The 23448-nt window shown below is 39.5% G+C and overlaps 1 protein-coding gene across 8 annotated transcripts in view; it reads right to left on the bottom strand.

Moving 5' to 3' along the window:
• The window catches only part of LOC108039043 (sialin), a 155540-nt gene that overhangs the window by 131227 nt on the left and 865 nt on the right, over positions 1 to 23448 (bottom strand). The window lies entirely within an intron of this gene.

Raw genomic sequence — 23448 nt, 5'->3', positions numbered from 1 at the left:
AAAACATTTTTACTGACCACCAACCACTAACTTTCGCCGTCTCAGATCGCAATCCAAACGCAAAAATTAAGCGCTGGAAAGCTTTCATTGACGAGCACAATGCACAAATTTTTTACAAGCCAGGAAAAGAGAACAACGTTGCTGACGCGCTGTCCCGACAGCACATTCACTCGCTAGAAGAAGATGCGCAGTCAGATATTGCCACAATATATAGCGAATTATCACTAACCTACACCATCGAAAAAACGGACAAGCCGGTCAACTGCTTTCGGAACCAAATTATAATAGAAGAAAGCGGAATTGCTTCAGTTAGAACGGTCATTATGTTTGGTGAAAAGACTCGACATCTCTTACATTTCTCGGATAGAGAAACACTTATGCAGAAAATATGTGATGTGGTCAAGAAGGACGTAGTCAATGCAATTTTTTGCGAACTGCCAGTACTGGCGTTTATCCAGCATAAATTAATAGAAACATTTCCGACAATCACTTTTCGTTACACAAACCGCATGGTGACCGACATCTTAGACAAAAACGAACAAAAAGAAATTACTCTGTCAGAACATAACAGGGCTTATAGAGCTGGACAGGAAAACGTGAAGCAGATCATGCAGGACTATTTTTTTCCCAAAATGACTCATATGGCAAATGAGGTTGTCGCAAATTGTAAAATTTGCCAGAAGGCAAAATATGATCGACACCCTCAGAAACAGATTCTCGGGGAAACTTATATTACCTAAACGCAAAAATTAAGCGCTGGAAAGCTTTCATTGACGAGCACAATGCACAAATTTTTTACAAGCCAGGAAAAGAGAACAACGTTGCTGACGCGCTGTCCCGACAGCACATTCACTCGCTAGAAGAAGATGCGCAGTCAGATATTGCCACAATATATAGCGATTTATCACTAACCTACACCATCGAAAAAACGGACAAGCCGGTCAACTGCTTTCGGAACCAAATTAAAATAGAAGAAAGCGGAATTGCTTCAGTTAGAACGGTCATTATGTTTGGTGAAAAGACTCGACATCTCTTACATTTCTCGGATAGAGAAACACTTATGCAGAAAATATGTGATGTGGTCAAGAAGGACGTAGTCAATGCAATTTTTTGCGAACTGCCAGTACTGGCGTTTATCCAGCATAAATTAATAGAAACATTTCCGACAACCACTTTTCGTTACACAAACCGCATGGTGACCGACATGTTAGACAAAAACGAACAAAAAGAAATTACTGTGTCAGAACATAACAGGGCTCACAGAGCTGAACAGGAAAACGTGAAGCAGATCGTGCAGGACTATTTTTTTCCCAAAATGACTCATATGGCAAATGAGGTTGTCGCAAATTATAAAATTTGCCAGAAGGCAAAATATGATCGACACCCTCAGAAACAGATTCTCGGGGAAACTCCTATTCCCTCATACACGGGCGAAATATTACATATTGACATATTTTCGACCGACAAAAAATACTTTCTGACTTGTGTAGATAAATTTTCAAAACTTTCAATTGTCCAACCAATTGCTTCCAGAACCATTGCAGACGTACAAACCGCGATCTTACAACTTATAAATTTCTATCGACGACCAAAAACAATATATTGCGATAATGAGCCTTCTATTAAATCCGAAACAATTAAGTCCCTTTTAAGTAACCGATTTAACGTACAAATCGTTAATGCACCGCCACTTCATAGTACATCGAACGGACAAGTGGAAAGATTCCACAGTACACTGACAGAAATTGCACGGTGCTTAAAAATTGAAAGAAGTATTGAAGACACTGTTGAACTAATAATTCTCGCGGCTATAGAATACAATAGAACTATTCACTCAGTAACAAATAAAAGACCCATTGACATAGTACACTCATCGACCATTGAGCTTAACACTGAAATTAGGGATAAAGTCTTAAATGCCCAGAACATTCAACTACAAAGATTGAACAAAACAAGAAAAGACAGAAATTTCCAGGTAGGAGACAAGGTTTTTGTAAAATCAAATAAGAGGTTGGGAAACAAACTTTCAGATTTGTACTCCGAGGAAACCGTCGAAGCAGACTTGTTTTTCTTTTTATTTTAATCTTCGACACACTAGGATTTGGATGATTCTACTCCTCGCCGTACCAATAGCAGCTAAAATGACCGACTACACGACCTCAAATTACATAGCAATCATAGACGGGCATGTGACTATTTGGAGAGACTTCCAATACCTCAAACACTCAACCAACTTAACCATGTACTCGGAAATAGTTAAAGAAACAGAAGAAATGAGAAACCATTTCCCTTAGTCACATATGAGGCAGATATTAGACTCAGATTTACGACACATTAAGACTCTCATAGATACCGTAAATGTTCATCATAGACACGCTAGAAGCATAAATTTATTAGGCACCGCATTAAAAATCGTAGCCGGTACTCCAGATTTTGATGACTTTGAGAACATTAAATTTAGACAGAAAAAACTCATAGAATCAGAAAGTAGACAAATAAACATTAACACAAAGACCCAGGAACAAATAAACATCCTAACGAACACGGTAAACATTTTAGTAAAAAATGCAAAAGCAAAACAGATAAATACAGAAAATTTATATGAGAACTTGCTATCAAGAAATAGAAATATTATTTCCGAACTCGAGGCCTTAAAGTTGTCGGTTACTCTTGCAAAAATTGGAATAATCAATCCCGCGATTTTAGACTCAAATGGCTTACAAAATTTAATCAATGAACATTCCACAAATGTTACTATAACCGATCTAATGGAAGTAGCTCAAATTAAAGTTTTATTAAATAATAACTTTTTGCTCTTTATATTAAAATATTCTTAGCCCTACATAGCTTGTAAGAAAATAATCTTGCACCCCGTTGAACACAACGGCACTATTCTTAATTTTGCTGAAGGCGATAGTATAGCTGACTGCGGTAACAAAATCATGCCGATTGGAAACTGCAGCGCTGCCCTTACGACAACATTCTGCAGAGAAATGCCCTATGCAACATGCGCACAACAACTCCACTCAGGAGGCAACGCACACTGTTCGACTCGCACCAGCCACCTCGAGCCACTAACAATCATCGATGACGGCGTTATTATTCTCAATGGCGGAACAGCTACAATCAATGGACAATTGGTAACTGGAACGTTCCTCGTTACATTCGACGAGGAGGTAAAAGTAAACAACACCTTATACCGAAACTTGAAGAGCTACGTAAAAAAATTCCCAGCACCCGCTGCATCAACGGTCCTTAACATTACAGACCATCAGGAAATACTGAGTTTACCATACTTACAGAAATTAAACATAGAAAACCTACGATACATTGGCGAAATGGAAAAGAGACTGGAAAACCGGCCTATAATATCTGGAGTGGCCGCGATCGCTTTATTCGCCATCTGCTTGCTTTATCATTTTCAAGCTCTACCAAAGACGCCAGCGAGTTCGTCGCCAGCATGACCTTCAAGTTATTATTGACGGTTTCAAGAAGTCCGAGGACGTCCTTCATCTAAGCGGGGGAGGAGTTAACACGGTCACCCGGCAACAGAGAAGTTGCCAAACTGATCACGCGTAGCCGGCATGAGAATAATGCAAAGCCAGCGACACCTGCGGATATTGCACAACGACGGTAGCAGAAACCCAAGCTTCGGTCAGCGCTATCAGCGGGCAATGCACTGCGACGCAACCGACGGCTACCCAACACCACACACGGGGCGCCGGGTCAGCACTTTCAGGGCATAGGGCTAGCTTTCATTATAAGAATTTATGTACTTAGTATTTAGTTGAATTTTGGAAATAAATCGTGACGGTCATCGCCTCCCGAAACCTCTTCTCATTTGCGCAGTACCGCGCGTCTTAAGTAAAAACCTGAATAAGGAAATAATTAATTGGCACCCAACGCGTTTGTAGGACCCTCGATCCATTAAAATAAAATAAAAAATAAAAAACGCGTTCGTAAGACCCTCGAACAGTTAAAAATAAAGACATTTTAAAAACCAATTCGCCAACTCCGTCGAACCGGCAGCAGCAATTAAAGGAAGGAAGATAACACGAGCATCAGCAGCAATTTAATTTTTTTACAATTAAATAAAAACCATGATATTTTTCCCCGAATTTTTTTTAAATCAGAATATTTTTCAAAAAAGAATTTTGACAATTATAAAATAAAAAAATAAATACATGATTATAAAAGTATTTCAAGAGTCTCAAAAATACAAAAGGCACAAGCTCGGGAAATATTTTTTCAAAATTTTTATTTTTTCCGACAAAGAAATTAAATACAGTGGAAACAAAATTCTTTGTTCTTTGTGTTCAAACATATGAGTGATTGTGAGATAGAAGAATTGTTAAAAGAATTCCGAAAGCTAAATATGGCAATGACCAACGACCAATTAAAGGCCATTATAGAGGGCGCAGTTGCGAGCGCACTCGCCGCACAAGAAAGAAATTTCGAACAAAAATTACAGGACGTTCAGAAGCGCCTAGGTGGTGTTAATATCGGTACACCAGAAGTAGAAACATACAGAGATGCAGAGATCAGAATAGGTATTACATGTAATGAGACCTTAGATATTATGAAGTCCCTGCCGGACTTCCAGGGTAAAAATGAGACGTACGTCTCATGGAGAAAAGCGGCGCACACCGCATATAAAGTGTACGAAAAATACGATGGTAGTTCCAAACATTACCAAGCTTTAGGGATTCTAAGAAATAAAATAAAAAGTTCAGCTGATATGGTTCTTTCGTCGTTCGACACACCTCTGAACTTTAGGGCCATAATAAACCGACTAGACTTTACATACGCGGACAAGCGACCGGTATATTTAATAGAGCAGGAGATGTCAACGCTCCGCCAAGGAAACATGACACTCTTACAGTACTATGACGAAGTAGAGAAAAAACTGACTCTGCTAATAAATAAGACAATTATGACCTACGACAACACCGTAGCTGCTCCACTGAACGAAAAATACTGAGCGGATGCGCTACGCGTTTTTATTTCTGGAACAAGAAAATCGCTAAGCGATGTTCTTTTTTCAGCAAGACCATCTGATCTTCCTTCCGCTCTAGCGCTAGCACAGGAAGTAGAGGCTAACCATGAGCGATATATGTTCGCAAGTAATTTTGCCCGTAGCACGGAGGAAAAACTCCAAAGGTTCGAACAAAGACAACTGGACAGAGAAAGAAATCCAGTAACAGAATCTAGATTCCACCAGGAGGGTAAAAACCCCCATTTTAATAAAAGGCCAAGACAGCCACTTAGACAAGATCCGGTCCAGCCAATGGACGTCGATAGCTCATCTCGCTTTAGACAGCCAACTCAAAATCAACAAAGTGGTCCGTTTCAAAGACAGCCCCAAAACAGTCAATGGCAGACAAGTCCACAAAATTTTCAAGCGAACGCTTACAATAACCAGGGACTGGCAAGTAAAAGACCTAATAATAGTAGCGCTAGGTACACAGGACCGAAACACCAAAGAATAAACCATTTAGCGTTAGACAACGATTTATCGAACGAAAACAATGACGAATACCCTACAGTAGCAGAGGAAGAAGTAGAAGATGTAGACGATGACCTTGTAGAATATGACGAAATAAATTTTTAGGGCATAACTCCCTGCTCCCATTCATAGAAAGGGATATCGCAGGGAGGAAAATCAAACTTTTGATAGACACAGGGGCTTCCAAAAATTATATCAAGCCTATGAAAGAATTAAAAAACATTATTTACGTAAATAAACCATTTTCTGTAAAATCAATCCACGGTCACAACACCATAAATAAAAAATGCATGATGCACCTTTTTAACACAACTACAACATTTTTCTTACTACCGAACTTAACGACCTTCGATGGAATAATCGCACTAGACTTACTAAAAAAAAACTAATGTCGTACTCGACCTAAAAGACAAGAAATTAATAACTAATAGCAGTGCGGAAGAAATTAAATTTTTAAAATGTGCAAATGTTAATTTTACAAAGGTTGAGGATATTGAGGTACCCCAGGAAATTTCAGAAAAATTCCAGGACATGTTGGGATATCGCACAGGCGTATTCGCAGAGCCGAACGAGGCGCTGCCTTACAATACTAATATCATTGGTACTATCCGGACAGAGAACGAAGACCCAATATATTCAAAATTGTACCCATACCCGATGGGTGTGTCCGACTTTGTAAATAAAGAAACAAAAGCCATGTTACGAGACGGCATAATCCGACCATCTCGGTCTCCGTATAACAACCCTGTTTGGGACCGATGAGCAGGGAAACACAAAAAAACGCCTAGTAATAGACTTCCGAAAACTTAACTTAAAGACAATAGACGACAAATACCCTATCCCGAATGTTGTTTTTATCCTGGCAAATTTAGGGAGGTTTCTGGTTTCCACCAGATACTTCTCGCCGAAAACGACAGAGAGAAAACAGCCTTCTCAGTAGGAAATGGGAAATATGAATTTTGCAGACTGCCCTTTGGATTGAAGAATGCGCCCAGCATTTTTCAGAGAGCCATCGATGATGTGCTCAGAGAACAAATAGGGAAATCATGCTATGTCTATGTGGATGACGTAATTATTTTTTCAGAAAATATGCACGATCATGTGAAACACATAGCATGGGTCTTGGACAAATTATATGAGGCCAACATGAGGGTTTCGCGTGAAAAATCTAATTTCTTTAAAGAAAGCGTAGAGTATTTAGGTTTCGTAGTTTCACGAGGAGGCATAAGAACATGCCCTAGCAACCTTCGAACTTTGTTTACAATCGCAACACCAACTGTGTGTAATCTGGACGTGCATGGAAAACAGCACATTAGATGAAGCATTGGATTCAACAGAAGCAGAAACGAAGCCAAATCGGGTGAATAAGGTGGATGCCGAAGCAATTGGAGCCCTAAGTCACTTATTTTAGCCGTGGTTGCAACGCTCTTGTGCTCCGGTGCATTGTCTTGCCAAAAACAAAATTTTTTTCGAATCATGTGAAGTCGTTTTGCAGCGATTTCGATCTTCAATCGCTCCAACAATGCACAGTAATACTCGCTGTTGATGGTTTTTCCTTTTTCGAGGTAGTCCACGAAGAGTATGCCATGACAATCCCAAAAAACTGACGCCATAACCTTTCCGACCATCGAGCCTCCCTCGGCCGCTTCGCAGCCCTCGTGCCGGCTTTGGTCCATTGCCGGGCACTCATTCTGTTCCCTCTGTGTAATAGTGGATCCAGGTTTCATCAACAGTTACCAATCGACGCCAAAAGTCCGCCGTATTCCGCGTCAGTAAGTCCAAACACTCTTTCGAACTGCTCAATATTTCACGGTGTAATCTGACGGAGCATTTGCCCCATAGTATTTGTCCAATTTTTCTTTTGTTTCCTTCGCCTTTTGCCTCTCAAAAAATAATGTTTTATGAGAGAACGAAAATCGTTTTTGTCCATATTCAACATGATGCCAAACAACAACAATCAGCTGTCAAAACAAAACTAAGGGCAGTATCGCACTGAAATTTGGTATGTTTGTCTAAATATGAACGCACCGTAAGGAACCATAACCTTCTTTGCAGGTCAAGGAGGTTACTTACCTAGTATTTACAGAAGAAAACATATTCGTTACGCGCGGAGACCTATTCCCCAATGAGCGTACGAGATCGCAAGAAGTGAAAAAAGACAAATTAGAAGCTGACAGACTAATACCAATACTAATTTTGTTTAGGCTTGGCAAAGAGTCGGTATTAGAAATAACATGGTATAGTCTATTATAGTCGTTACACAGTACTCTAAACGGTTCCTGCATATCATAGTTAGATCTACAAATATTTAAAGTAAAAGGAACATAGTTCCTGGTAATTCTATTAGGCACAGAGAAGTTTGTGCGACCCAATAACTCGGGAGTCTCCACATCCCCGTTAATAAGTTTATAAATAAAAGTTGTGCCAAGCATCGTTCTACGGTTTAATAAGGATGGTAGATTAATTAGGAGAAGTCTACTAGAGTAGGATGGTCAAATGAGGCTTGCATTCCAGTTTAGGCCCCGTAGAACAAATAATAAAAAGTTCTTTTGCACAGCCTCTATCCGGTCTATATGTACACCATACTGAGGACTCCAAACTGCTGAACAGTACTCCAGGATTCGACGGACTAGTGAAATGGACAGAGTCTTTGTAACATAGGGATCATCGAATTAATTTGACCACCTTTTAATAAATCCAAGTACTGCCCTGGCTTTATTCAGCATGGAAGTAATATGATCACAAAACTTAAGTATACGTGGGTTCACCCTAAACAAGAAAGGAAAGCTAACTTCGGGCGGAGCCGAAGTTGATATACCCTTGCAGAATATTCTGTAAATTATATTCTCCAAAATCGGATCGGTTATTCATATGATGCATTCTTAATACTCATAAAAAATCCCAACTTCCTAACTTTAAAAACACCAAAGTTATGGCATTTCCGATCGTTCAGTTATATGGCAGCTATATGATATAGTGGCCCGATCCGGCTCGTTCCGACTTATATACTACCTGCAATAGAAAGACAACTTTTGGGAATGTTTCAAGCAGATAGCTTTAAAACTGAGGGACTAGTTTGCGTAGAAACGGACAGACGGACGGACAGATTATAAAAGTATTTCAAGAGTCTCAAAAATAAAAAAGGCACAAGCTCAGGAAATAATTTTTCAAAATTTTTATTTTCCGACAAAGAAATTAAATACAGTGGGGACAAAATTCTTTGTTCTTTGTGTTAAAACATATGAGTGATAGTGAGATAGAAGAATTGTTAAAAGAATTCCGAAAGCTAAAAAGCGCGGAAAATTTTCAAGGAAACCAAAACAACTTAAATATGGCAATGACCATCGACCAATTAAAGGCCATTATAGAGGGCGCAGTTGCGAGCGCACTCGCCGCACAAGAAAGAAATTTCGAACAAAAATTACAGGATGTTCAGAAGCGCCTAGGTGGTGTTAATATCGGTACACCAGAAGTAGAAACATACAGAGATGCAGAGATCAGAATAGGTATTACATGTAATGAGACCTTAGATATTATGAAGTCCCTGCCGGACTTCGAGGGTAAAAATGAGACGTACGTCTCATGGAGAAAAGCGGCGCACACCGCATATAAAGTGTACGAAAAATACGATGGTAGTTCCAAACATTACCAAGCTTTAGGGATTCTAAGAAATAAAATAAAAAGTTCAGCTGATATGGTTCTTTCGTCGTTCGACACACCTCTGAACTTTAGGGCCATAATAAACCGACTAGACTTTACATACGCGGACAAGCGACCGGTATATTTAATAGAGCAGGAGATGTCAACGCTCCGCCAAGGAAACATGACACTCTTACAGTACTATGACGAAGTAGAGAAAAAACTGACTCTGCTAATAAATAAGACAATTATGACCTACGACAACACCGTAGCTGCTCCACTGAACGAAAAATACAGAGCGGATGCGCTACGCGTTTTTATTTCTGGAACAAGAAAATCGCTAAGCGATGTTCTTTTTTCAGCAAGACCATCTGATCTTCCTTCCGCTCTAGCGCTAGCACTGGAAGTAGAGGCTAACCATGAGCGATATATGTTCGCAAGTAATTTTGCCCGTAGCACGGAGGAAAAACTCCAAAGGTTCGAACAAAGACAACTGGACAGAGAAAGAAATCCAGTAACAGAATCTAGATTCCACCAGGAGGGTAAAAACCCCCATTTTAATAAAAGGCCAAGACAGCCACTTAGACAAGATCCGGTCCAGCCAATGGACGTCGATAGCTCATCTCGCTTTAGACAGCCAACTCAAAATCAACAAAGTGGTCCGTTTCAAAGACAGCCCCAAAACAGTCAATGGCAGACAAGTCCACAAAATTTTCCAGCGAACGCTTACAATAACCAGGGACTGGCAAGTAAAAGACCTAATAATAGTAGCGCTAGGTACACAGGACCGAAACACCAAAGAATAAACCATTTAGCGTTAGACAACGATTTATCGAACGAAAACAATGACGAATACCCTACAGTAGCAGAGGAAGAAGTAGAAGATGTAGACGATGACCTTGTAGAATATGACGAAATAAATTTTTTAGGCATAACTCCCTGCTCCCATTCATAGAAAGGGATATCGCAGGGAGGAAAATCAAACTTTTGATAGACACAGGGGCTTCCAAAAATTATATCAAGCCTATGAAAGAATTAAAAAACATTATTTACGTAAATAAACCATTTTCTGTAAAATCAATCCACGGTCACAACACCATAAATAAAAAATGCATGATGCACCTTTTTAACACAACTACAACATTTTTCTTACTACCGAACTTAACGACCTTTGATGGAATAATCGGACTAGACTTACTAAAAAAAACACTGATGTCGTACTCGACCTAAAAGACAAGAAATTAATAACTAATAGCAGTGCGGAAGAAATTAAATTTTTAAAATGTGCAAATGTTAATTTTACAAAGGTTGAGGATATTGAGGTACCCCAGGAAATTTCAGAAAAATTCCAGGACATGTTGGGATATCGCACAGGCGTATTCGCAGAGCCGAACGAGGCGCTGCCTTACAATACTAATATCATTGGTACTATCCGGACAGAGAACGAAGACCCAATATATTCAAAATTGTACCCATACCCGATGGGTGTGTCCGACTTTGTAAATAAAGAAACAAAAGCCATGTTACGAGACGGCATAATCCGACCATCTCGGTCTCCGTATAACAACCCTGTTTGGGTTGTAGATAAAAAAGGGACCCATGAGCAGGGAAACACAAAAAAACGCCTAGTAATAGACTTCCGAAAACTTAACTTAAAGACAATAGACGACAAATACCCTATCCCGAATGTTGTTTTTATCCTGGCAAATTTAGGGAGGTTTCTGGTTTCCACCAGATACTTATCGCCGAAAACGACAGAGAGAAAACAGCCTTCTCAGTAGGAAATGGGAAATATGAATTTTGCAGACTGCCCTTTGGATTGAAGAATGCGCCCAGCATTTTTCAGAGAGCCATCGATGATGTGCTCAGAGAACAAATAGGGAAATCATGCTATGTCTATGTGGATGACGTAATTATTTTTTCAGAAAATATGCACGATCATGTGAAACACATAGCATGGGCCTTGGACAAATTATATGAGGCCAACAAGAGGGTTTCCCGTGAAAAATCTAATTTCTTTAAAGAAAGCGTAGAGTATTTAGGTTTCGTAGTTTCACGAGGAGGCATAAGAACATGCCCTAGCAACCTTCGAACTTTGTTTACAATCGCAACACCAACTGTGTGTAATCTGGACGTGCATGGAAAACAGCACATTAGATGAAGCATTGGATTCAATAGAAGCAGAAACGAAGCCAAATCGGGTGAATAAGGTGGATGCCGAAGCAATTGGAGCCCTAAGTCACTTATTTTAGCCGTGGTTGCAACGCTCTTGTGCTCCGGTGCATTGTCTTGCCAAAAACAAAAGTTTTTTCAAATCATGTGAAGTCGTTTTGCAGCGATTTCGATCTTCAATCGCTCCAACAATGCACAGTAATACTCGCTGTTGATGGTTTTTCCTTTTTCGAGGTAGTCCACGAAGAGTATGCCATGACAATCCCAAAAAACTGACGCCATAACCTTTCCGACCCATCGAGCCTCCCTCGGCCGCTTCGCAGCCCTCGTTCCGGCTTTGGTCCATTGCCGGGCACTCATTCTGTTCCCTCTGTGTAATAGTGGATCCAGGTTTCATTAACAGTTACCAATCGACGCCAAAAGTCCGCCGTATTCCGCGTCAGTAAGTCCAAACACTCTTTCGAACTGCTCAATATTTCACGGTGTAATCTGACGGAGCATTTGCCCCATAGTATTTGTCCAATTTTTCTTTTGTTTCCTTCGCCTTTTGCCTCTCAAAAAATAATGTTTTATGAGAGAACGAAAATCGTTTTTGTCCATATTCAACATGATGCCAAACAACAACAATCAGCTGTCAAAACAAAACTAAGGGCAGTATCGCACTGAAATTTGGTATGTTTGCCTAAATATGAACGCACCGTACGGAACCATAACCTTCTTTGCAGGTCAAGGAGGTTACTTACCTAGTATTTACAGAAGAAAACATATTCGTTACGCGCGGAGACCTATTCCCCAATGAGCGTACGAGATCGCAAGAAGTGAAAAAAGACAAATTAGAAGCTGACAGACTAATACCAATACTAATTTTGTTTAGGCTTGGCAAAGAGTCGGTATTAGAAATAACATGGTATAGTCTATTATAGTCGTTACACAGTACTCTAAACGGTTCCTGCATATCATAGTTAGATCTACAAATATTTAAAGTAAAAGGAACATAGTTCCTGGTAATTCTATTAGGCACAGAGAAGTTTGTGCGACCCAATAACTCGGGAGTCTCCACATCCCCGTTAATAAGTTTATAAATAAAAGTTGTGCCAAGCATCGTTCTACGGTTTAATAAGGATGGTAGATTAATTAGGAGAAGTCTACTAGAGTAGGATGGTCAAATGAGGCTTGCATTCCAGTTTAGGCCCCGTAGAACAAATAATAAAAAGTTCTTTTGCACAGCCTCTATCCGGTCTATATGTACACCATACTGAGGACTCCAAACTGCTGAACAGTACTCCAGGATTCGACGGACTAGTGAAATGGAGAGTAGAGTCTTTGTAACATAGGGATCATCGAATTAATTTGACCACCTTTTAATAAATCCAAGTACTCCCCTGGCTTTATTCAGCATGGAAGTAATATGATCACAAAACTTAAGTATACGTGGGTTCACTCTAAACAAGAAAGGAAAGCTAACTTCGGCCGGAGCCGAAGTTGATATACCCTTGCAGAATATTCTTTAAATTATATTCTCCAAAATCGGATCGGTTATTCATATGATGCATTCTTAATACTCATAAAAAATCCCAACTTCCTAACTTTAAAAACACCAAAGTTATGGCATTTCCGATCGTTCAGTTATATGGCAGCTATATGATATAGTGGCCCGATCCGGCTCGTTCCGACTTATATACTACCTGCAATAGAAAGACAACTTTTGGGAATGTTTCAAGCAGATAGCTTTAAAACTGAGGGACTAGTTTGCGTAGAAACGGACGGACGGACAGACGGACGGACAGACGGTCAGATCGACTCTCCTGGTGATGCTGATCAAGAATATATATACTTTATAGGGTCGGAAATGTCTCCTTCACTGCGTTGCAAACTTTTGACTGAAATTATAATACCCTCTGCAAGGGTATAAAAATTTCATTACTTTACACTTAGCGCTATATTCCAAAGATATTCACAGCACCATGTTTGAAAAGCATTTAGGTCCGATTGTAAGTCTGAACTGCTAGAAATTTTTTTATGTTGCAGAAGTAACTTAACGTTATTTGCGTACATGAGGACACGCGACTATGTTAATACTATAGGGAGATCGTTTATAAATAAACTAAAAAGAAGTGGGCCAAGGTGGCTTTCTTGTGGGACGCCTGAAGTAACTCGGATCAAATTAGAAATAGAGTTTTTAAAGAGGACTCGTAGAGTCCTACCACTGAGATAACTTAAGATCCATGTTAGAAGATCACATGGAAACTCTAATACAAGCTTCAATACAAGAAGCGAGTGATTTACTGAATCAAAAGCCATTTATTACAAAAGACGTTAGCTCCAAGAGGTTTGTCGTCGTAGATCGCTTGTATTCGATTTACAAATGACTCCTTCCAAATAAGTGGGAAATGAAAAGTTTTCAAAGACAAGGTAAGCAATTTTTGGAGAGGTCTACACAGAGTTTCAGCACAGTATTTAAGCACGCAGCCTGGAAATCCTTCGGAACCCGGTAAATAGACTGTTTTTTATAGAGCTCACTACATTTGTGATAAAAGGCTTCAATAGTAGTTTTCAATGTCCAACACGTCAATGAAGTGAAGGAATTAGTGCTCAAAAATCGTCGGTTGACTGTTAGAGACCTTACTGATATGATCGGAATATCAGAAGGATCTGTGAAAACCATTTTGAAAGACCATTTGGGCCTACGAAAAGTCAAATCTCGTTTGGTACCGAAAACGCTCAATTTCTGCACTCGTTCTTCGCGACCAAATCGCCAAGAATTCGACGCATATCGTCAGATGGTTCCTTTCTTCCTCGATATTTTTTCCGATATGCACGTTGAGTTAATACAACGGAACGACTGTTTTCGATGTAAAGTGCCACTATTTCAGCGCGTTGTTTCGGTGTGCGATCCTTGGCAAAAATTGCACTAAATCGGTTGGTAAAAGTGAAAGTTATTCAGCGTTTACATACCGACACGAAAGATGGATCACCCTGTACGTTTTTCAATTCAATTTAAGCATATAGCAGGAACAGGATGCTATATGAAAAAATATGTCCGTCTGTTTGACCGTCTGTCTGTTTCTACGCAAACTGGTCTCTCAGTTTTAAAGATATCGAATTGAAACTCTGCACCCTTCTTTCCTTTGCACTCAGTATTTGAGTCGGAACGGCCGGGATCGGCCGACTATATCCTATAGTCGCCATATAACTGATTGATCGGAAATGCCATAACTTTGGTGTTTGTAAAGTTAGAAAGTTGGAAATTTCTATAGGTTTTATTTTTGGCCAATCAATTCGACCTACCAAATTGCATAAGGATCGGCCGACTATATCCTATAGCTGCCATATGTTTTTAAAGTTAGGAAGTTGGGAGTTTTTATGACTATTAAGAATGCATCATATAAATAATTTTGGAAAATATATTTTACAGAGTATTCTGCAAGGGTATATCAACTTCAGCTCCGCCCGAAGCTAGCTTTCCTTCCTTGTTATTATTGATGTGGTTCTTATAATTTTGGTTGTAATACCCATTGTTTCGGTAATAACCATTGTTTTGGTATTAACCTCTTCCGCTATAATTTTCTATGTATGTATGTAGTTATTACCGTGATAGGGTTGCCCTCTTGGAGTGTACATTATTGAATTTGAACTGCCAGTCATTTCAGTACTTATTTGTATGTAATTTCTGACTGCTTCATTCATAGTTGAGACGTTTCCTGCTTCTAGGATGCCATGCTCCCAATTTGTAACCATTGTGTTAATTACTTCTTTGGTGCTAAATTTATGAGCGTGTTCGGCTGGTAATCCCACATAAATATACGAGGCTTGAAGTAACTTTATTAAATTTTCGATTTCTGAGGTGCACTTTTCGGCAATTTACTATTACTATATTTGCCTTTACTAAATACAATGATTCTTTAATAATAGTTTTTATAAGTTTTTGTATGATCCTGTTAGTAGTAGTTTCATTTTGAACCTTTAATAAGGTTGACCCTACTATTTTTGATTTAATTACCTCGAATGGTCCTATTGTTAAATTGACCATTTAAATCTTTGAAGATTTAATTTTTGGCCGTTGAATTCCGGGATGGTATTTGATATGTTTGCCCGTTGGGCAACGATTTCATCCATTAAGATGGGTTTTTGTTCGTTTACGCCGACTCTGGTACCAGAACCTGTTAAGGGGGTATATACCTTTTTCATTTTCTAAAAATCGAAAATTTTTTTTTGCTTTATCTTAAAGAACAACTTCTTGAGAACATTTTCCCAAATTTTCATAGAGTTTTGAGCAGTAGAAAAAGTTACAGCGCTTCTAGCCGCGCGCCTCGTCCCCGCCGAAACCCAAACTTGAGACTTTAAACGCGAATATCTCGAAATGGTGTTTTTTTAAAAAAAGACTTTGCGGTGATATGGATTGGCGAAAAACTACTGAACCGATTTTCTTCAATTTTTTTTTTAAATGTTCGTAATGAATTTTATTAGTACTTGAACGATCGTTTTTTCATGTAAAAATTTTTATTTCGCCGAAATAGATAGTTTTGTAAGAATTTTTGCGTCCAAAAACGTCATTTTTTGCATTAAACGTTCCCGTATACATAAAAAAAAAAATTTTAAAACGTTCGTTCAAGTACAGGATACTATTTTAAACTAATGAAATATTTTTATTTTTTCGGTATCAGTTGACCCATTTGTCCTGGGGAATTATCACCGCAAGGCCCTTAAAAAAAGGCGTTTAAGGGAAACAGCCACACCTTAAAAACTATTAAATATTTTTTCAAAAATGTTTGCATAAACATTGTCAACAATCTAAACTTTCAGAAAATATAATCATTCATTTAATAAAAACAATAGTTACATACATAAAAAAATTCAAACTTCCCTTTTTTCCGACAAAAAAAGGTATATACCCCCTTAAGAAACCGCGAACTTTTAATATTCTTTCATTTATTTTCCGATTGCTGTAATTCAATTTTATTTTATAAAATATAGTCGTCCCTTCTCGCCCGATTCGAGTTATATACTAAAGCCTAGTACTCAGATCGACGAAAACTGTTCGTCAGTCATGAGACCGAGCGAGAGGAATACTGCTGGCGTACTCTTTTCGTCAGGTTTTTTTTTTACCTCGATACTCAGATCGTCAAAAAAATACCAGATAATTACATCGCTTTGCCAACCACCTGAAATGAACTTTTGATAAACCCTAGCGAAAAGAATAAAAAATTAAATTTTTTGGCGTGCGCTTCTCACTCATTTTAAAAAATCGACTGCAGGGTTACTTGTGAGGAAATTTTAAAATTTTACGCTAGCGAGCTCGTATGTCGATCTGAGTACTAGGCTTTATCACTTTAAAAGTCAGCTTTTCATTGCTGAAATTAAATCAATTAAAAATAATAAGTTAAACTAAATAAGCTGCACAAAACAAGCTGTGACATGAAAAAAGGCTGTTATCATTTTTTTTAATTATGTAATTGTTTTTTTTTATGACTAGAAAGATTGTTTTTTGTTATGAAACATGATAATATTCCTAATTTATAAGCTGCGAGCCACCGTACTTTGTAGAGTCGACAATGTTTCACCGAGCTGAAATTGTGAAAATCTCAGCACGGCTATAAAATATGCATTCGAATTTTATATTTACATACATATCTAAAAAAAATATTATATATTAGAAAAAATTGTTTGTCAGGTTTGGAACTTTTAAGTTTAGGTATGTACAAATACAGTGGACCAAAAGAGTTTAAGTATACTTCTTACCTCAGTGTTTTTTGTTCAAAATATGTATTAATTAATATTAGTATTCAAAAATTTTTTTTTCTAATAACATAATCTTTCATATATATATAAAATTAATTAAAATCATGAACATTATATTCAGAAAAAACAAATAAATGGCAAAAAACTCCGAAAAAAAGTTTCTCTCTGTTTCCTTGGAATTTCTCTTCCAATTCTGATGCTGGTTTTTTTTTTATGCATTTTAAGATAATTTCATTTGATTTTGCTGGAGTAGGCGGTCAAGATAGGTCGAGGAAGCGAAAAATAATTTGAAATCATCATTTTATTTCAAAGTCCTCCATCCAGCGGGCAAACTTTTATTAACTCCTACAGGAACTCTGGAACATTTCAAGTAAAACCAAGATTGACTGTTAGGACTTTTAGGCTCAGTAAAGGCCAATAAAAAAAATTCAGCACCTAAAATACAGGAGAAAATATTTCGAAATGTACGTGGGTACAACCCACGAACACTTCTTAGGAGGCTTTTGATTTCCTTGGTAAACAGGAAGAGGATGGATTTCGCTAAAAAATTTGTAAGCGAGCCGGAATCATTTTGTTATCTGGAGTAATAAGTCAAAATTTAAAATTTTTGGTTGATATGGCTTAAAATTTTAAAACCAATTGTATAGCGGCGCGGCGGTAATGTGATGGCTTGGGGGTGTTTTGGGACAGCTTGATTTGAAAAACTTGTGCTTATAAACAAGCATCTATACCTCAACATTTCAAAGGATAACCTTAAAGAGTGACCCAGCTCCACTTAAATGAGACTACGGTTTCAACAGGCCAATGACCACAAACACACTTCCTGTTTGGTCAAGCAGTGGCTGCTCTACAATTGCAAGCAATTGCATACAGTCTTGAGTCCTGAGATCTCAATCTTATTGAGCACGTTTGGGAATTTGTTAGATAAAAGGATCCGAAAACACAAAATATCATCAAGAGAGCCCCTTGAGACAGATTTGCAGTCTGATTAGAAAAAGATTGAGAAAAGAACACCAACGTGTTGGTACATACAGTGACAAACTTAATTATTGGCACAGCAAGCATGTTAAACTTTAAGGCTATTTTTCATCTTATAATATGCTGATATTAAAATAAAACAAAATATTTTTAGATAGAATCATTAATTTTCCGTTAAATACAAGTTTTTTTTTTTTTTTAACATTTGCATTTTATTTATTGGATCTTCTCTGAATTGAGACTAACAATAAGTATATAGAATCTTAAATTAAAAAGCTATCTGACAGTCAAGGTGACTGGCGCGAAAATTTAGGGGCTCTAATAACTATTGCTGAGCTGGAAGGTCATTGCGTTGCAATCGGGTCCGGATGGAAGCCCTGGCTAGGCCCCTGGCGAGCTGGTTTGGATGAGAAGTTAGCTTGGTGTGGTAGGACGCTTTTTGTTTTGATATTTCATCTTTTACGGGTAGAATGCCAAGATCTCTGTGGATGCTGTCGTTCCGAACATACCAAGGTGCCCCAGTGATAGTTCTCAGGATTTTTGATTGTGCTCGCTGAATAATGTCGATGTTGCTGCTGCTCGCGTTGCCCCACAATTGGGAGCCGTAGGTCCAGACTGACTTAAGCGTTGAATTGTAGAGCAGGACCTTGAAGTCCAGGCAGAGGGGGGAGCGCGCGTTTAAAAGCCAATGGAGACTGTTTGATTTTAGTTTTAGGTGAATTTTCTTAGGTTCGATATGTCTCCGCCATGTAAGTCTCCTGTCTAGGTGGATGCCAAGGTACGTTACATCGTCAGCTTGTGGAAGTGGAGTGTTATTCAGGGTTAGCGGGGGACACGTTTGTCTGTTAAGAGTAAACGTTATGTGTTTACACTTTTGTGCATTTATTTTTATACGCCAGTCTGATAACCACCTCTCCACTACAACGAGATGATCAGCTAGTAGTGCTGTTGCCTGAGTTGGGCATTTGGACCGACTTATGATCGCGGTATCGTCTGCGAATGTAGAAGTAGTTAGCCGCTCGTTCGTGGGAATATCTGCGGTGTAGAGGAGAAATAGAGTTGGACCAAGGGCGCAACCTTGGGGAACTCCAGCCTCTATAGCGTAGTCATCGGATGTTGTGGTGTTGCATCTCACGGCGAAGGCTCTGTTCTAAAGTTTCTGTTTCCTAGCAGGATCGTTCTGATTTTATGGATAAGGCCATCAAGCCAGACTCGGTCGAAAGCCTGTGCAACGTCAAGGAATACCGCACTGCAGTATTCCCGAAGCTCGAATGCAGTCCTTATTTCTGTTGTTAATCTGTTGACTTGCTCTATTGTTCCATGGCTTTCTCGAAAGCCAAATTGATGTGCTGGAATAACGTTGTGCTTTTTCAGATATGGAATGATGCGCGTCAGAAGGCATTTTTCGAACCGTTTTGACAGACACGAGAGTAAACTTATCGGTCTATACGAAGCTGGTATTGTGTGATCTTTCCCTGGCTTTGGGATCATTATGATTACCGATTTTTTCCATTTTTTTGGGAAATAGCCAAGTCGTGTAATCCCGTTGAAGAGTTTACAAATAACCTCAACTGCACAGTTTGGAAGTTCGATTAACATTTTGGGAGTTATTTGATCACCGCCTGGGGCCTTTTTTGGTTTCAATTGCTCGCTGATTACTTTTGCAATTTCATTTGGTTGAAACAGAATTGGCTCCGTCTCAGATTCAATTCGAATTGACGGCGACGGTAGTGCGAATGAATTAGTTGCAGGGTTTGGCTGAAAAACATTTCGAAGGTGTAAAGCAAATGTACAAGCTCTGTCTTTGTCGCTTCTGGCCCAGCTGCCTGAAGAGTCTCTTATGGGGATTACTGTTTCGGCCGGCGCACTTAGATTTGGGTGGGCCCTCCACAAGGGATGCTTAGTGCTGGTGGGTGAAAGTTTCTCAATGTACTGGCGTTGTGCTTTTTCTTCTTCTTGCCTTAGAGCCCTGGTAAGTCTGCGACCAGCTTCTTTAAGACTTTGTTTTGAGGATGGTGATCTGCTGGTTTGCCAAGTACGTCTCAAACGTCTTTTCTCCAGAACAAGCTGTTCGATTTCATGGTTAGTTTTGTGTTGGTGTGTGTGCCCATCCCTCCCTTGCGGTGTTGAGACTTTGGCTGCTGCGACGAGTACAGACTCCAGGGCATCGGCGTAGCAGTCGATGTCCTCCTTGATGTTGAGCTGTGGAGTTAGTTCAATGTGGGAACTTACGTACTTTTTGAACTTCAGCCAGTTGGTTCGATGCGACGTCAGCCTGTGAGGGTGCTCGATTAATTCAGGGCTTTGAAGAAGAGTTATTAGCACTGGTGAGTGGTCCGATGATAGATCCAAAAGCGATTTTGCAGATATTAGATTACGAGAGATGTTTTTTGTCACAGCAAAATCAATTAAATCAGGTAGTTTTCTAGGATCTGTAGGCCAGTATGTAGGGCTGCCTGGTGAAACGTAGTCCAGTTTGTTGCATGTTTTAATGAGTGCATTATATAGTTGCCTTCCTTTGGGGGTCACAAGGCGGGATCCCCAGTGCGTGTGCTTGGCGTTGTAATCTCCTGCTGCTATGAATCGCTCTTCAAGCGAATTGTAGAAGTCCATGAATTGGTCTTCGGAGACTGTAAAGCGGGGTGGGCAGTAGACAGCGGCAATGGCAAGGTTGCAGTTGCCCAACTGTAATTTTATCGATGTAGCTTGCAGATGATTTTTAGCAAACCGTTGGTGAAAGTGGTGTTTGACGCGGTCTCGTATTAAGATTCCAGTGCCGCCATGCGCTTTACCATCTGGATGATCTGTGCCATAGAACGTGTATCCCCGTATTTGAAAGTTATATTTGCTGGTGAGATGCGTTTCTGCCAGCAACATAACGTCGATGTGGTTTTCGTTCAGAAATTGAGTTATTTCAGGTTTATGCCGTGAAACACCGTTGGCGTTCCACAGAGTTATTCGAAGGCTAGGCATGGTTTATTTGGACTGCTGAGCTGCAAGCATTTGTAGTAAGATATTTTGGTTTTGCATAAGGGTTTGCATGGTGGTTTTCATGAAGGACATAAATTCCATCATATTTTGTTGCAAAGTAATCATCATAGATTCCATGTTACTTTGTGGCTGTCCCATGGCCTGCTGGATGTTATCAACTTTCGGCTCTATGTGAGCTGTGCCTGATCTTAGAGCACTGGCGTAAGAAATTCCGTTGGTGGTAATTGAAGGGCCAAATGATGATCTGGCTGCTTTTGCGAAGAAAACTTCCGGTGTCGTTTGTGATCTGATGTAAGTGTTTTGTGTGTTCAGGGAGCGTGCCGTTGTTGCTCGTTGCATCCGACTTTTCATCGCCTTGTAGACTGGACAGCCTCTGTAGTTAGCTGTGTGGTTTCCTTGGCAGTTTACACACTTTTTAGTGAGAGAGTCTTCCTTGTTGGCAGGGCAGGGTTCGGAGCCGTGGCAGTTTCCACAAGCTACACATAGTGACCTGAGGGTGCAGTAAGCCCTGGTATGACCGTATTCCTGGCAGTTTGTGCATTGCACTGGTCCGGTCCGTTTGTGCGGCTCTTCCACTGTGATCCTACGGTGCAGAAGGTACTGCAACTTGTAGATCGGGTGCACTGCGTTTTTTTTCAAAGTTCTGCTGTCTGGCTCCAGCTCGACCTTGAAGAGTGGTTGCGGCTTCTTGTTTTTGTTCATAATGTTTATAACATTTTTTGCGCAAAAACCGTTTTCTTTAAGGCCTCTGTAATTTCGCAGGGGGTCACATCGGGTTCTATTCCCTTAAGCACAACTTGCAAACCTTTGCAACTTTTCAGCTGGTACGTGTAGTAATTCTTTTTGGCATCGTTTAAGTACTTCGACACTGCTCGGAAATCGTCTTCGGTTTTGGTTTGGAGTTTAGTTTCGCTTATATTCCCTTTCATAAGCGGAATAACATGAAAGTTATCTTTTCCGACAAGCTCAACTATTTTGTTGACTAGGGCATTCGAGATCTTCTCCCGAATAAAAATAGGTGGGGGCTTTAGTTTCCTTGGGGCTAATTGTTCAGACTCTGTTTCAGGCTCCGCCAGAATGGAAAATCTGTTTTCATCTAATGGCCGGGATTTACGGGGCCTTTGCTGGAACGATTTATTTTGGGCTTATTGCCGTCCGAGTTTTTTGGGGGTGTTAGCTTGCGCTTGGAGATATTAATGTAGCGATCCATGCCTGTCTGAATGGCCGAACCCGCTTGCAGAATTGTCACTTCTTCTACCGTAGCTTTGTTTTTGCCGTTTGCACCGATTTTTGCACTTGGTTGTGTTGTTGCTTTACCCGCAGCACAAGAAGAGGGTGGAGTCGTTATTGCATTGTTGGCGACAGAGACCGTTGTAGTAGTCGTAGTAGTTTCTGTTGTTGTTGCGCTAGGCGGCAGAAGCTCTGTTGGAGTCTTGCATTGCTCACTCCATGGCGTTCGAGCGGTGAAGAGCAGGGCGGGAGAGCAAGAGTTAGCTCTCTGGTTTTCGGCGGTCAGTAAACTTGCACCTTCAAGCACTTTCGGTTCTAGAGTATTACTCGTCACCGTAAAATAGGCGTTGTTACGGGCCAAAGAGAGACGACGTTTGTCTTGTTCTCTCTGAATTTTTTCACGGGTTTCGTCTACTCATTTGTTTATAGTTAGTGCGTAAAGATTAATTATTTAATTAATTAAAACTTTAGTTTACGATATGCGATTTGCATCGCGAAACGCAAAACCTCGCGCTTATTTTTTTTTTCGAACGTTTTCGACTGATTGGCTAATTGTTTTTCCGGAGTTAAATACAAGTGACTTCATTAATTTATCTTTTATAAATAATTTATTAAAAATAAAAAACCAAAGAATGGTCCAAATTTGCCTGAACAAAATTATTGGCACACTTGGGTTTTAATTAACTATTTCGTTAAAACTTTATCGATTTGGCCCTTTTTTTTAAATTTCAGATTTGCCTCTATAATCTTAATGGTATAATGATTAATTTTATAGCTAAAATGGTTTTAGTGCCTTAAAATAAAGGAAAAGTGGTTTGACTTTACAAGGTAAACATAAAATCAACCGCATGTGTCCAAAAATTAAAATTTAATAAGCAGGATCAATGCAAATTAAAAGTCAACATTGGGGAAAGGATGCCCAGAAGCCATTTTTCCCATTCGGAGTCCTTTGCTACATTTTAAAGGACCCACGCAATTGCAAAATGCAGGGCACACTGGCTAATCCATGGCTTTAAGAGGCCAGGAAAGCGTAAGGATCGTATAAAAGGACAATGTCAACCCCCAGATCTCCTCAACACGTATAGAAGTTGATAATAAGAAGGACTTTGGTAAGGATATTCACCCAACAGCCTTTTTTCAGGCCCTGCATGATGGTTTCTACAAACGAATTGAACCTAGAAAAAATCCATCGG

This window comes from Drosophila rhopaloa, unplaced genomic scaffold (genome assembly GCF_018152115.1).
Source record: "Drosophila rhopaloa isolate 14029-0021.01 unplaced genomic scaffold, ASM1815211v1 contig_182, whole genome shotgun sequence".
Taxonomy (NCBI): domain Eukaryota; kingdom Metazoa; phylum Arthropoda; class Insecta; order Diptera; family Drosophilidae; genus Drosophila; species Drosophila rhopaloa.
Note: the sequence above shows the minus strand (reverse complement) of the source record. Positions and strands in the feature narration are given on the sequence as shown.